Raw genomic sequence first — 12,422 nt, forward strand, 5'->3', positions numbered from 1 at the left:
AGTGAAATAGAGAATTGTTAATTTCTTTTTATATTCAAACCTGTTGAGTAGAAGAGACAGTGCCTGGTTCTGAGAACCCACTTTCTCAGGGGCAGATTTTCTGCACATGATGCCCAGACCCAGTGAGTGAATCCAGATGGTAAGGTGCTGCTCAGCACACCTGGGCCTTGCCTTGTGCACGCTCTGCAGTATCAGCAGCCATGTGAGTGTTAATCTGTGTATCAGAAATCAGCTTCTTTTCTTCCCCAGCTGCTGCATTTCTAAATATAGTGTTCTTCTTTTCCCAGGCTTTCAATTGTGCCTCACTATCCAAAGAGTTTGCCAAAACCTCTGTGTCCATGCTCTGGGGGGAAGAACTTGCTTGAATAAGAGAGGGAAGAAATGTGGTTAAATATGTAGTTTTATGGCAATGGAAACAATCCTTCTGTGTACCCAGTGCACTGTGAGAGCAGAAAACAACTGTGTTGTGTTGTCATTGCCATGGCAACACGGCTGTCTCTTGTCAGATCTGGCACCAGGTGAAATTAAAGTGTTCCAGTGGAACTGAGGAGTGAGATGTGTCCCTGGTACTTTTTATGTAATTCAACATTTGATCCTCAGTTCTTGAAAGGTATTTGACAACAGACATTCCCATTTATTTGCTTATTGTGTTAAGTCATACCTGGACTTCCATTTCCCTGGATCTCATGAACGCTTGGAAATGGAGACTGTAGGTGGGATTTTAGGAGAGCAGAGCAGCAACATGTGGGAGCTTTATTTCTTGGCAGGGCTTAGCACCAAGGCAAGTGGCAGAGTTCTTGCACAGGCTTCAGACAGTGTTGTCCCCTGTGTCCCTCTGTTTCACCTGATCCCTTGGGATTGGGGTTGCACTGTACCTTCCTAGATGTCATCCCAAGGTGAACAGGTTATTATTGGATATTTTATATCAAAGCAGTGCTGATAAAGACAGCCAGTCAGAGCTCATTTGAGTCCTGCTATCCACAAAACCACGAAATCATGGATTTCCCTGAGTTGGACCCACAAGGATCATCCAGTTCCACTCCTGGCCCTGCACAGACACCCCAGCAATCCCACCTTGTGCCTGAGAGCGTTCTCCAAACACACCTGGAGCTCTGGCAACCTCAGGGCTGTGACCATTCTGGGCAGAGGAGGAACCTTTCCTGATACCCAACACCACTGGTAGAACATTTCAGTTTATGAAGGAGCCAGTGCTGGTGCAATTTGGTGACTGAAGTGCTTGGTAAGTGCCAGACCGCTCTTCTAATTGTATTTGAACTGATTGCAAATCTTCTTGTGGTTTAGGTGTAAAGCTCTGCTTCTGCTGCAGTCCTTGTCAGGATGCCCATGTTCCTTCTCCAGTCATCAGAGGAGGATTTATTTTAAACTAGGCTTTAGGGCTTTATTTCACTCCCATCAGAAGTGCTGAAAGCTTGGTTTAAAAAAATATAATTTTGCTGGTAGTGTGGATCTTGGATACATTAGGAATGTCAACCTTCACCTTCAATAATTGTGTTGTTTTGCTGGATTTCAGTGCAGTGAGCTCTGGAAAGTGCTTATTTACCCTGAATTGCTCCAGTAATTACCTGGTTTCAGGAGAAGGGGATTTATTGCAGGAACTGCTCAGGACTATAAGACTGTTTAGTCCTTTTAGGGCTTTAACTTTTAGGCCTGTGCTACAGACCAAAACTGCAGCAGCATTTTCCTGTTTTTTTAATTTAATTTCTCTTTCTCTTTGCTATCCCTCCCTTGTTTTAAGTGATTTGTCTTTTGTTCCTTCCCATTTTTTGGCAGAAAGGGATGAGAGCTGTGGGCTGATCTGTGGAAGTGCTGCTAAATACAGGATTCATCTGGTCCTCTATGAATTTTGCACCATAAAATCTGAGATTCTGTTGGAAAAGTAGGAGTTGGAGGGAACAGCTTCCCGAGCCTGTGTGCTGGGAGCAGACATGGCAAAAATTCAGTGTTCCCTGGGCAGGCAGGAATGGGATATAGGAGCATCCCAAAAGCAGCAGCAGCAGCAGCAGCTCTGTCCTGCCTGGCATGAGAGTTGCTCACAGCCCTCTCTGGAGGACTGGATTTGGAGAAAGTCCTGCTGTGCTTCAGCCAGCCAGGCAGCACCACCTGTGTTGTTCTGGTGTTCCAGCAGTAGCTTATGAGAAGGAACCAGCAGGGCTCTGGATCTGGGGCTACTGCTGCATTCTCTCTTTCCCCAAAAGGCATAGGATGCTCTTGGCATTCCAAGGAAGCACAGCATTCCCAGCTGTGGGCTGAAGCTGTGAACGATCTTCTAACTGTCCCATTGCCCTTTTGCAAGGGGGCAGGGCCTGAGTGTTCCTCTAGACCTGCGTGGAAATCCACCTGAGGGTTCTCCATAGTGTACCATGGTAAGAGTTGCAGTCACACAGGATGGCAGGGAATTGCAGTTTGGGGAGTTCTTCACCAAAATGGGACAAGTAGTAGATTTACAAGGAGTGGGTTTTAAAGTTAAAAAGTGTCAAATATTCTTTCTACACCCTCTGCCTATGGGGACATGTTTTTATTTGTAACTTGCTTTTGCCTTCAGTGGCAAACCTGAAACACTTCCTAAACAAAATCTCTAAACCTTGGCTAACTCCTAAGTGAGAGAAGAGCAGGAATTGTATTTCACAAAGTTCCTAAGGATGCAGAGCATTAGGGAGTTAATGTATTTCTCCTTTCTCCTTAATCCTTTAATCCTTTAACAGTGCAGATGTTTCTGACAATGGCAGTGAGAGCCCGAAGTGCACTTTGGCAGTGCTTTAGGAACAGCCCTGGCTGTTCCTTGCCCCCACACTCAGTTTTAGGTGATGTTTATGAAGTATTTGCAGTGAGAACAAATCCCATGTTTCTGTGACATTTCCTGGGTGCTATGGAAACTGTCTGGGTGGTTCTCAGGGAGTTCTGAGTGAATTGGTTGACATTTTCTTCAAGAGGCTTGGATTTGAAAGCCTAGAGTGGAAGAGCAGGATTTGGGGATGAGTGTTATGTCTGCAGGGCACAGGGGAAGCTGGGGCAGGGCAGGAGATCCATCCTTTGGAGAGAAGCTGGCCTGAAACAAAAGGGACCTGCAGACTCAGGAATCCAGGAGCAGTAGGAAGGTACCCTTTGGTCCTCCTGCTTCACTCATCTCTTCTTTTCTCTCTTAGCTGAACTCACAGTTTTCTAATCTATGAAAGCCCTTCTGGAGCCCTCCCAGCCCCGAGGGAGTGGATCTTGTGTCCCCTCAGACAGTGCCATGAGTGCAAAGCCAGTGGTCCCAGGACAGTTGGTGAACACCACTGTTGTCTTGTGGGACCACCAGGTGCAGGCTGAGCCTGGGGATGCTCCAGGGACCTTCTGCCTTCTCTGAACAATCTCAGTGAGGCAAAGGTGGAGGTGTCAGTGAATGAGCCTCTGTGTCCAGCCCCCAAGTTTGCATTCAGGTTTTTTCCTGGCATAGCTGAGTCTCCTGAAGTATGGAAAAGATCCCACACAGAGCTGGCACAAAAAACCCCCTCCCTGCCCACCCCAACACCCTGCCAGGGTCCGGGCTCCTGGCCTAGGAGCCCTTTAGCAGCTTAGGGGAGCTCCCCAGAGGATGCTCCTCTGCCAGTTGAGGAGCATCCTCTGCTGTATGCCAGCATATCCTACATCCCCACTGGGAGGCACTACTGGTGTAATTACAGTGCTGGAAATCAGCCTCCAGGCATGGGGAAATGCCTGGAACACAGGTAGAGGGAAGAGCCAGATTCATGTTCCTGTGTTCCCTATCAGGCAGTTTCTCCTTGAGTGTGGTCACTGAGGCTTTGGGAAGAAGCTGAGCCCAAAAACAGCAGCTTCAGGTATCTCACACTTTGACAGATAATTTTGTGGTGAGCCTTGACCATGTTTCCTGGGGAATTTTAATTGGAAAAGGAAAGGAACAAGCATGGTGTGTGGATCTGTGCAGTCTGTACACATCAGTTCATGAATAATGACATTCTTCTGTGTTCTGTGCAGGTAACAAAGAGCTGTGTTGATGTTTGTTACGAAAACATTCCTGGGGTTTGAAAGGCTGGATCCCACAGAAGAGGCTAAGTAGTGTGAAGCAGAGCAGGGAAACTTGGCCGAGTGCAGGGTGTTGGAGGCACCAATGTGCTTTTGTAGGCCACTTCCCTTTTCACTTTTTCTGTGCTGCTTTCTCACTCTGCCTGCTCTCCACTTGCTCAGGTTGGGGGGGATGTTATTTTTAAACAAGTTGGTTTTTTCCTTTCTCACAAGCTCTGTCAAAATGGGACTTAACTGTAGTCATAGTTGGCTTAGCAAAACTCTGCAGTTAATGCTAAAAGCTCTGAAATAATGGCAAGAGGCAGTGTGTTCTGCTCTGCTTTTCTTCTTCTTTTCTCCTGAATAATTCTGTAAATTAGTGAGGGAGCCAGACTGTGGCTTGAAAATACTTCAGGCGCTTTTAACCATAAACGATGTCACAAAGCTCTGATCTCTTCCTGGCCTATGGATTTATTAAGGGTCGCCAGTGCATAGCTCAGCTCTCCCATAAAAACTGGTCCTGGGAAGCTCACAAAAGCTGAGCATCTGCACCACCACCCCTCTGTGCACAAAGACTTCATAAATGGAATAGTTGGAATATTTTTCTTGCAAGCCATGGCAGACTGTGGCTCCACCCACCAAAACCTTGGTCACCACATGGTACCACTGTGCCCAGAGAAGCTGTGGCTGTCTGGAAGCATCCAAGGCCAGGTTGGACAGGGCTTGGAGCACCCTAGGATAGTGGAAGGTGTCCCTGCCCATGGCAGGGGTGGGACTGAATGGGCTTTAGGGTCCCTTCCAACCCATTCTGTGATTTGATGATTCAGTACTCTATGACATGAGATACCTGCATGTCAGACCTGGTTGCTGACAGCTCTGAATCAAATCCAATCATTTTAAAGCATTCCATGTCATGATGTGCTGTTCTATTGGGTTTTTTTTTAGCTCCCCACTCTACTTTAATCTATAATTTCTCAGTAGCACCCCTTATTTTTAAAAGGGTTTTTGTTTATTTCTGTTCTCTGTGTGTGTTGGGAGCAGCTGACTGCAGGATAAATCCAGCTGAGGATGAAGCAGCATTGGAAAATCCCGACTGTCCAACTCGAGTGATGGCTTGAACCTCCTTCAGTGGTTACATTTGCAAAACCGGAAAGCAGAAGAAGCTACAGGCTGCACTAATAACATTCTCTGGGTTGCTTTGCCTTCCCAGATCTTCTGTCTGAAATAACTTTCAGAGGATAGGGTGAATTTCAGGATTGAATTTGTGACAGGCACATGGATGGACCCTTTTTTCTGTGATTTCAAGTGCTTGGGCTTCTTAGCTGGGTTTAAAAGATACTCATCATCTGCTTCCTCTGCTCCATGGCAAGCAGAGAAACTCCTTAGGAGTGGGGAGGGCAGCTCTTTCACTTGCTTAATTTAAAAAAAGAAAAAATGCTTAAAACTGTCTGGCAAAAGAAATTAGAACAGAAAATGAGACAAATAAATGTGATTATATTTTATTATTTTCAATCAAATATTCAGAAGCAGCAAAAGACATTGCAGTGCTGTTCAGTGCAGTGGAGAGCAGAGACCCCTGTGCAGGTGCAGAAGGTCCCAGGTGCAGAGGAGTCACATCGTGGTTGCTCAGATTTCATTCCTAAAAGAAAAGCAGTTTCTAAGAAGGATTAAAGATTTTCCTTTACAGGAAACAAAGTGCAGATGGGGAAGAGGTGTGTCATTGTGCACCAGGTAGTAAAATACCTCCTCAGAGCATTAATTTGAAAGGTAAAACCCAAGCCGGAAGCTGAGGGAGCTCTGTGTTATTGAGGATGCAGCTGTTACATTCCCGCTCTGATTAGCAAAAATAGGATTGGGCAACTCCTGGTCTTAGTTTGAAATTGGGCACCAGCAAAGTGTGTGAATGGACGAGTCACCAGCCTTGAAGGAGTCTTCCTAGCCAAGCCTGGCCTACAGTAAAAAGGAAAAAAAAAATATAGGGAGCATACAACACATCCTGGCAGCTTTGGACAGCTCAGCATTACTGCTCTGAAGTCCTAGATGCTGCTTGGAATTGTATGTGCATTTTGCATGTTAATTTGGAATAGTATTGCTTCTGCTGTATTCATCTGTGTTGGGGTTTTCCCAGCCTTAATCAATGGGTTTGGTAGGAAGAACGTTCTCAGAATGGTGAGTTGGTACCAGGGAGAAGGGTTTGCACTTGGAATTATTCAGAGAGAAGTGGATTTAGGAGTTGTGCTTGGCTGCTGAGGTAAACCTGGTGTGATAGTGTGCTCATTGTCCAGGCCAAACAAGTCCAGCAGGGAATACCAAGTGTACAGAGAAGCTGGAGAACAGAATCATTGGGAGATGTGAGTCAGCAAATGATTTTGAAAATAGCACAGAGGAGAAAGCGTGAGCACCCAAAGAAATGAGTTTTCCCCTCCTGCTCATCAAGATATCTGCAGATAGAGAGGCAAATTCCTCCTTAATCCTTCTGACCCTGAGGCTGCCCACCTTTAGCTGGCAAGTCCACATTTTAAAGTGGGTGACAGCAATTGCTGGGATTGATGACCTGGTGTTAATGGGGGAGCTTGAGATCAGACAGCACAACGGCAGAACTAATCCCACAAACCTCACTGGCACTAGGAAAAAGCTTGGCTGGGGCTTCCTGCCTTCCTGGCTCTTGTTCCTGCTCCAGGTGCTGGCTGAGGCTGGGCAGGGATGGCAGTGCTGGAGTCAGGTCAAGTCCCAGGGTCTCTGTGCTCTGCCCTGGGCTGGAGCCTGGCTGCAGCTGGGTCACTGGGAAATGATCCCATGATTTGGCTTTGCTTTCAAACAGCAGAACTCCCGAAGAGTTTTTAATTGGGTTTGTTTTCAGTGATCTGATCATAGATTCAGCTCAATGCCAGCTAGTCCCTCGGACTGGGAGGGGACACTGTTCTGTGATTACATTATCAGGGACGTGGTGGGTGCGAGGTGAGGTCCCTGGGCTGTGGGGCCCAGCCTGTGTCACAACTGCAAGCTGGGACGTGCTTCCACCAGAGCACTCAGGCCGGCCCGTGTGTCTCCCTTCCTTCTGGGCATGCTGAGACAGATCTTCAGTGTGGCCTCGGGGATTTGCAGCAGGAGCAGTGACTGAGGGAGAGGGATGGTGGCACCGATGTGCCCCTGAGCTCCACAGTCCTGGTGGGATTGGGCTATGGCCCTCACCACACTGTCCTCTGTAATTTTTGTGGCATGAAGGAGCAAGGAAAGAGAAAGTGGATAAAGGTGAGTGCAGCTTTCCAAGCCCGTGTGTTTTCCTGGAGGTGCTCACAGGCTGAGGGGATGGCACGGGCCCGTCCCCATGGTGGAGATTCTGGAGCAGCCATGGGTTACATGGGGCAAAGCTAGCAGTCAGACCTTCACAAAATCCCAGGATGAGTCACGCTGGAAGGGCCCTCAGCAGGGCCATCCCGGAGCACGGGCAGGGCACAGGATTGTGTCCATGGTTCTGGAGTATCTCCAGTGAGGGACACTCCACACGCTCTTCTGGACAATCTGTTCAGTGCTTGGTGACTGCACAGGGAAATTTCCCCTCGCGTTCAGCTGGAACTGCCCGTTCCTCTTGTCCTATTGATGGGCACCAACGAGCACAGTCTGATTCATCTTCTCAGCAACACCCTTCTAGATTTTTATACCTGGTGTTGTTTTACATTTATATTTTAGACCTTACACAGACGAGCAGCTGTGTGCGGCTCCCTATCCTTCCCTGCCCACCCCGTGCCCTTTGCCTGGCCCCGGGAGGGGCGGCAGGAGGGACACGAGGGTCCGGGGGCAGCGCCGGGGCGGCTCCGAGAGCCGGGGACGGAGGGAGGGACAGAGCGAGGAAGGGAGGAGAGAAGGAAGGAAGGAGGCACCTGCGGAGGAGGAGCCGGGGAGGGGCTTGGCAGAGCCGCAGAGGCTGCGAGTGCCCGCCCGGTACATCCCGCGGATCCCGGCGGAGCTGAGCCAGCCCGGCGCGGAGAGGGCGCGGGGACCCGGCCGGGAGCAGGGCCAGGTGAGGCAGCGATACACCGGGTTACCCGGCCGGGGCTCGGAGAGGGGGCCGAGATGTCTGCGCCACTTGTTGCTTAGTAACTTGCCACTTACTTAATGTGTGTGTGGGGAATGAGTGGCTTTGGAAGAGGATTCTTCTTTCCCGGTGGTGATATTGCGGGAAAGAGGCTCTTGGTACATACTTTACATTGTATATTGGGAAGAAATTCCTCCCTGTGAGCGTGGGCAGGCCCTGGCACAGGGTGCCCAGAGCAGCTGTGGCTGCCCCTGGATCCCTGGCAGTGCCCAAGGCCAGGGGTTGGACAGGGCTTGGAGCAGCCTGGGACAGTGGAAGGTGTCCCTGCCCATGGCAAGGGTGGCTCTGGATGGGCATTAAAGTCACTTCCAAGCCAAACCATTCCATGGTTTGATGGTACTAAACACCCCCTAGTTGGGCCCAGGGGTGCCAGGCTGTGCTGGGCTGTTCTGCCCAGGACACTGCCTGGAGCAGAGCTGGTCCTGCACGGATGTGATGCCGTTGGGGTGCTTAGATGCCTCCCTGCCTGGGATCATGTTTTCAGCTAGATGAAAATCTACCTGGTGTCAGTAATTTCTTTCTCATTCTCGGCTGCTGGTTACAGACCTGTGCTTCTGCAGTGGGAAAGGATCCTGAGGATCCATGCCCTTGGGCAAGTTCCCTGGCTTGATGACCAGATACCCATTAAATTTACATACTTACCCCTCTCCCCCTCCTTGTTAATTGTTTTACTTTTGTTTCCCTCTAACTAATCTCTACCTTGAGGTTTCTGTTCCACCTTGCTCCACTCTGGGTCTGTAGTTGTAAATTGTTTTATTGGATTTGTTTTCGGGTCATGGGTGTGTAGCAAACCGGAGCTGTTAAAGGGAGCCTCTTTCATGTCCGGGATGATTTGTGTGAGGATTCCCACCCAGATCCCAGCAGAGAAGGAATTCCAGCGTCCACACCCCCTCCACCCCAGCCGTGATCCTGCGGCTGCAGGGCTGGAGTTCAGTGCCTCCCTCTCAGATTTATACCTCCCTCTCAAAGAGGCAGCTGACAGAGGGGAATGTCTACAATTTAAATTTCAATAGATTTTTGCATATCACTTTATCCTTTTGTCTTCCCTCCCTTCCCAGACTGGCACATCCCTAAGCATTAATATTATTGATGCTGTTGGTTGGGAGAAAGGGGCTTCCTATTAAAACTGCCAGGCCATTGTTTGCTAGAGCCCTGGGGCAGGGAATGCACACTCTGGAAAATAAAATTCCCAGGGAGAGACGTTACTGTGATCACAGTAGACACTTTGCAAGTAGCCATGGCTCGTCTGTTCGTATTTGTTCAGAAAAACTCCTAAAAGCCAGGGCCCATTTTAAGGACTAAATGCCTTCCAGGATCTGATTATTTGTGACAGAGAAGACAGGAGGCCTTCCCTTTCCACTCTTCCCTGGCCTCCTTTGTTCTGGGTACCACACAGGCATGATAAAAGAGGCTCATTTGAAATCAAAGCCCTGCGCTGGGAAGTGAAAGGAAAAGAATATAAAGCAGGCAAAACAATACATTGTCTGCATTCCTAACTCTTAAAAAGCAGATTGAATTCACCTCAAATCCTCAAACTTTTAGGTCCAATTTGCACTTTCAGTGAAGTTTTTTACACTTCTTTAGCTGTGTAAGGAGGATGTATGTGAAAATGTAATTTTTATCCTCTTTTAGCTGTTGCATCCTTCTTGTGCTGTATAAAGTAACTGTAATGTGAATGAAGATTGTGGTTATGGTCTTCAGTATTCTTTCTGTTTCCACTCCAGGTGAGTGGAAACTTAACTTCCAAAGGCAGAATCATCTCAGGGGTTAATAGCGAAAGTATGAACAGTTTAGGAAGTCAGGGCTGAAAGCAGAAGAACCAGAGCATCTGGGGAGGGTAGGTCACTGCAGTTTGGAAGTAACTGGTCTGGGCTGCAAACACTTGCCCCCAGGCGAGTGGAAATGAGAGAGGCAGCCTTTAGGAAGGGGCTGGGAGAGCAGCAGGGATGTTGCCTGTCACACTGAGAGTACCACATACCTCAGGACAGTCTGTACCCAAGGCAAAGGCTGTGCCATGGGCATCAGGAGCAGCGAGGCAGTGTGCCCTGACCCAGGCCTCCTCCTGTTCCCAGAGGGATCGCTCATGGCCCTTCTGCGTGGACTCAAAACGGTTTGTTCCTTCCCCGTGCCTTCCAAGGCCTTGCATAAGAGCAAACACCCTCTCGCTGTGGGATTGGGCTCCATCTGCCAAGCTCCTCATTATTCCACTTGTGTTGTTTGTTGATTCCTGTCAGATCCTTTTCCATGGCTCACCCCCTCCCACTGGAATGGGCTGGAGGAGCGCGGTGCCGCCGTCACTGCGGTGATCCCGGCCTGGATGATGCCACACTCATGTTGGAATGGCCTGGGAAGTCTCCGGGCTGCCTGCCTGTGTCTAGAGCACTTGGTGTGATGCAGGGTCAGCCTGGGTTACTGTCAGGTTTTTGGAAGATCTCCTGCAGTGCTGCAGCCACTTGCAGGAATTGCATGGGTGAGGCTCAGCCGAGCTTCAGCTCCATGGGGCTGTTGGGACGCGTTTTAATTAGGGAAGGAGCTGCATGGAGCACAGCTGGGCTGTGAACTAGGCAGAGCAAAGGTGTTTTGCCTTCAAGTGAGTGTGAGTTTGGGAACAGTCACCTCTTATTTTCTCTGAGGCTGTGGCCACTGAAGCCAGGAGAAAAAATGTTTGGTTTAGATTGTCCTACAGGGAGGTTGAGGTTGTCCATTAGGCAGTTCCATCTGTATGGATAGCTAGCAGCTCCAGTCAGCTCCAGCAGGGAATGTGTGGCATTGCCATCACTGTCTCTCTGTGGATCACATTCCTGTTGATGATGACTGGTGAGTTGGAGAAGCTTCTGACAGAGATGGCCCTGCTCTGTTGTCACCTAATGCCAAAGTGACATCTTGCCTCTTGAATGTTCTTCCATTTCTCCCTGAGCTGCAAGTGTCTGCAGTTATCCAGCACAGGGTGCTGGTTGTTGGTGTTCATGACCTTACCCTGAATGCTGCTGCCCCAGCTGAGGTTCCAGAAATTTTTTTAACTAAAACCACAGTTCTTGGGCCATGCAACACAACCTTCGGGGTCATTCTGAAATTGGGTTTCTTTTCAAACCATGCAAATTGTGTATTAGAGATACCCTCAGGTTACAGTGTCACATCCTCTTCAGTGGGATTGTAGGGTTGCACATTTTGGTATCAGATCTCAAATCTTTGGGTGTGGTGTGAGCTTGGGCATGCGAAGTCAAACAATCCTGACATGCCAAAGTGAATGTGGGTAGGAGGCTGACACCATCTTCCTGATGGGCAGATCTGGTGTTCAGTTCTGCCTGTGATGGTTACCTGAGTCAGAGCAGCCTTTCTAAAGGATCCTCAGTCTCCAGGGTAGGCGAGATAAGCAAATGGACTGCATTAAGCTCTGCTAGAACAGAGATTTAGCTAGAATGAAAGAGAAAAAAGATATTTCAAGTGTCTGGATATTTTTCTCCTAGCTCCATGTTTCCCAGTTTGCTCCCCTCGTCTCCCATTTTTGTGCAGGCCCTGTGACCTCTTTGTGTCACCTGAGCTGCTGACCCCACTGCCACGTGTGCTAAATCTCTTATCAGTTTGTTTTCAGCTCCCACTCCTTTTCCAGATTGAGCCTCTAATAACTGGTTTCCTTTGCACTACAGCCCCATCCATCGTTATTTCCTCCCCCAGTCACCTGTCCCAGCCTGTCCCTGCTGCATCATCACTGAGACTCTGTTAGTCAGCACTGTTGGTTTTTTACAAAATACTATTTAAACTTATTAATAGAATTAATAGATTGACCTTGCCAGCCCTTGAACCTTTGAAACCTCTCTCATGTCTCTGTTAGCCTTCAGCTGCATAAATAACTGATTTATATCTCCTGGCCGTGTACCACTGCCCTGGGGCAGGTGGACTGTCCTTCAGGGATTAATTTGAAGATGTCCTGGGGTCTGTTTGTTCAGGAGGTCAGGTATCATCTTAGTGCTCCCTTATGGTCTTAGATTCTGTGCAAAGATCAGTCATGTCTTAAGGCTGGAAAACAGCACAGATTTCTTGATATCAGACATATGTGATAGACTTTTGCATCAGACTAACCTCGTGGTTATCATTCTTAAACCATTACAAGCACTCAAAAAATTTGGAAGAAGAGCAGGGAAGGAGGTTTTGCTGTTGTACATTAGCTCCTGGTTCAGGTCTGTGTTTTCTCATGGCCATAAAGAAACTTCTCTAGGCAGTTCACACTGTAAATGGTCCTCGTGCATTTCACCTCAGACATGTGATTTCAGTTAAATGTAAGTAGCCACCATGCTGGTAGCTT

The 12,422-nt window shown here is 48.5% G+C and overlaps 1 protein-coding gene across 7 annotated transcripts in view; it reads left to right on the plus strand.

The window, feature by feature from the left end:
* Positions 1-12,422, plus strand: part of ARHGAP32 (Rho GTPase activating protein 32) — a 237,706-nt gene that overhangs the window by 181,772 nt on the left and 43,512 nt on the right. The window contains exon 1 of one of the 7 annotated variants that reach the window (XM_059867419.1): positions 7,943-8,044. The exons of the other annotated variants lie outside the window; for them this stretch is intronic. The gene's annotated coding sequence lies outside the window, so the exon portion shown is untranslated. Of the gene's footprint in view, positions 1-7,942; positions 8,045-12,422 lie in introns of those variants that run through there. 7 annotated transcript variants of the gene reach the window in all.

The sequence above is a fragment of the Haemorhous mexicanus genome, chromosome 24 (genome assembly GCF_027477595.1).
Source record: "Haemorhous mexicanus isolate bHaeMex1 chromosome 24, bHaeMex1.pri, whole genome shotgun sequence".
Classification (NCBI taxonomy): domain Eukaryota; kingdom Metazoa; phylum Chordata; class Aves; order Passeriformes; family Fringillidae; genus Haemorhous; species Haemorhous mexicanus.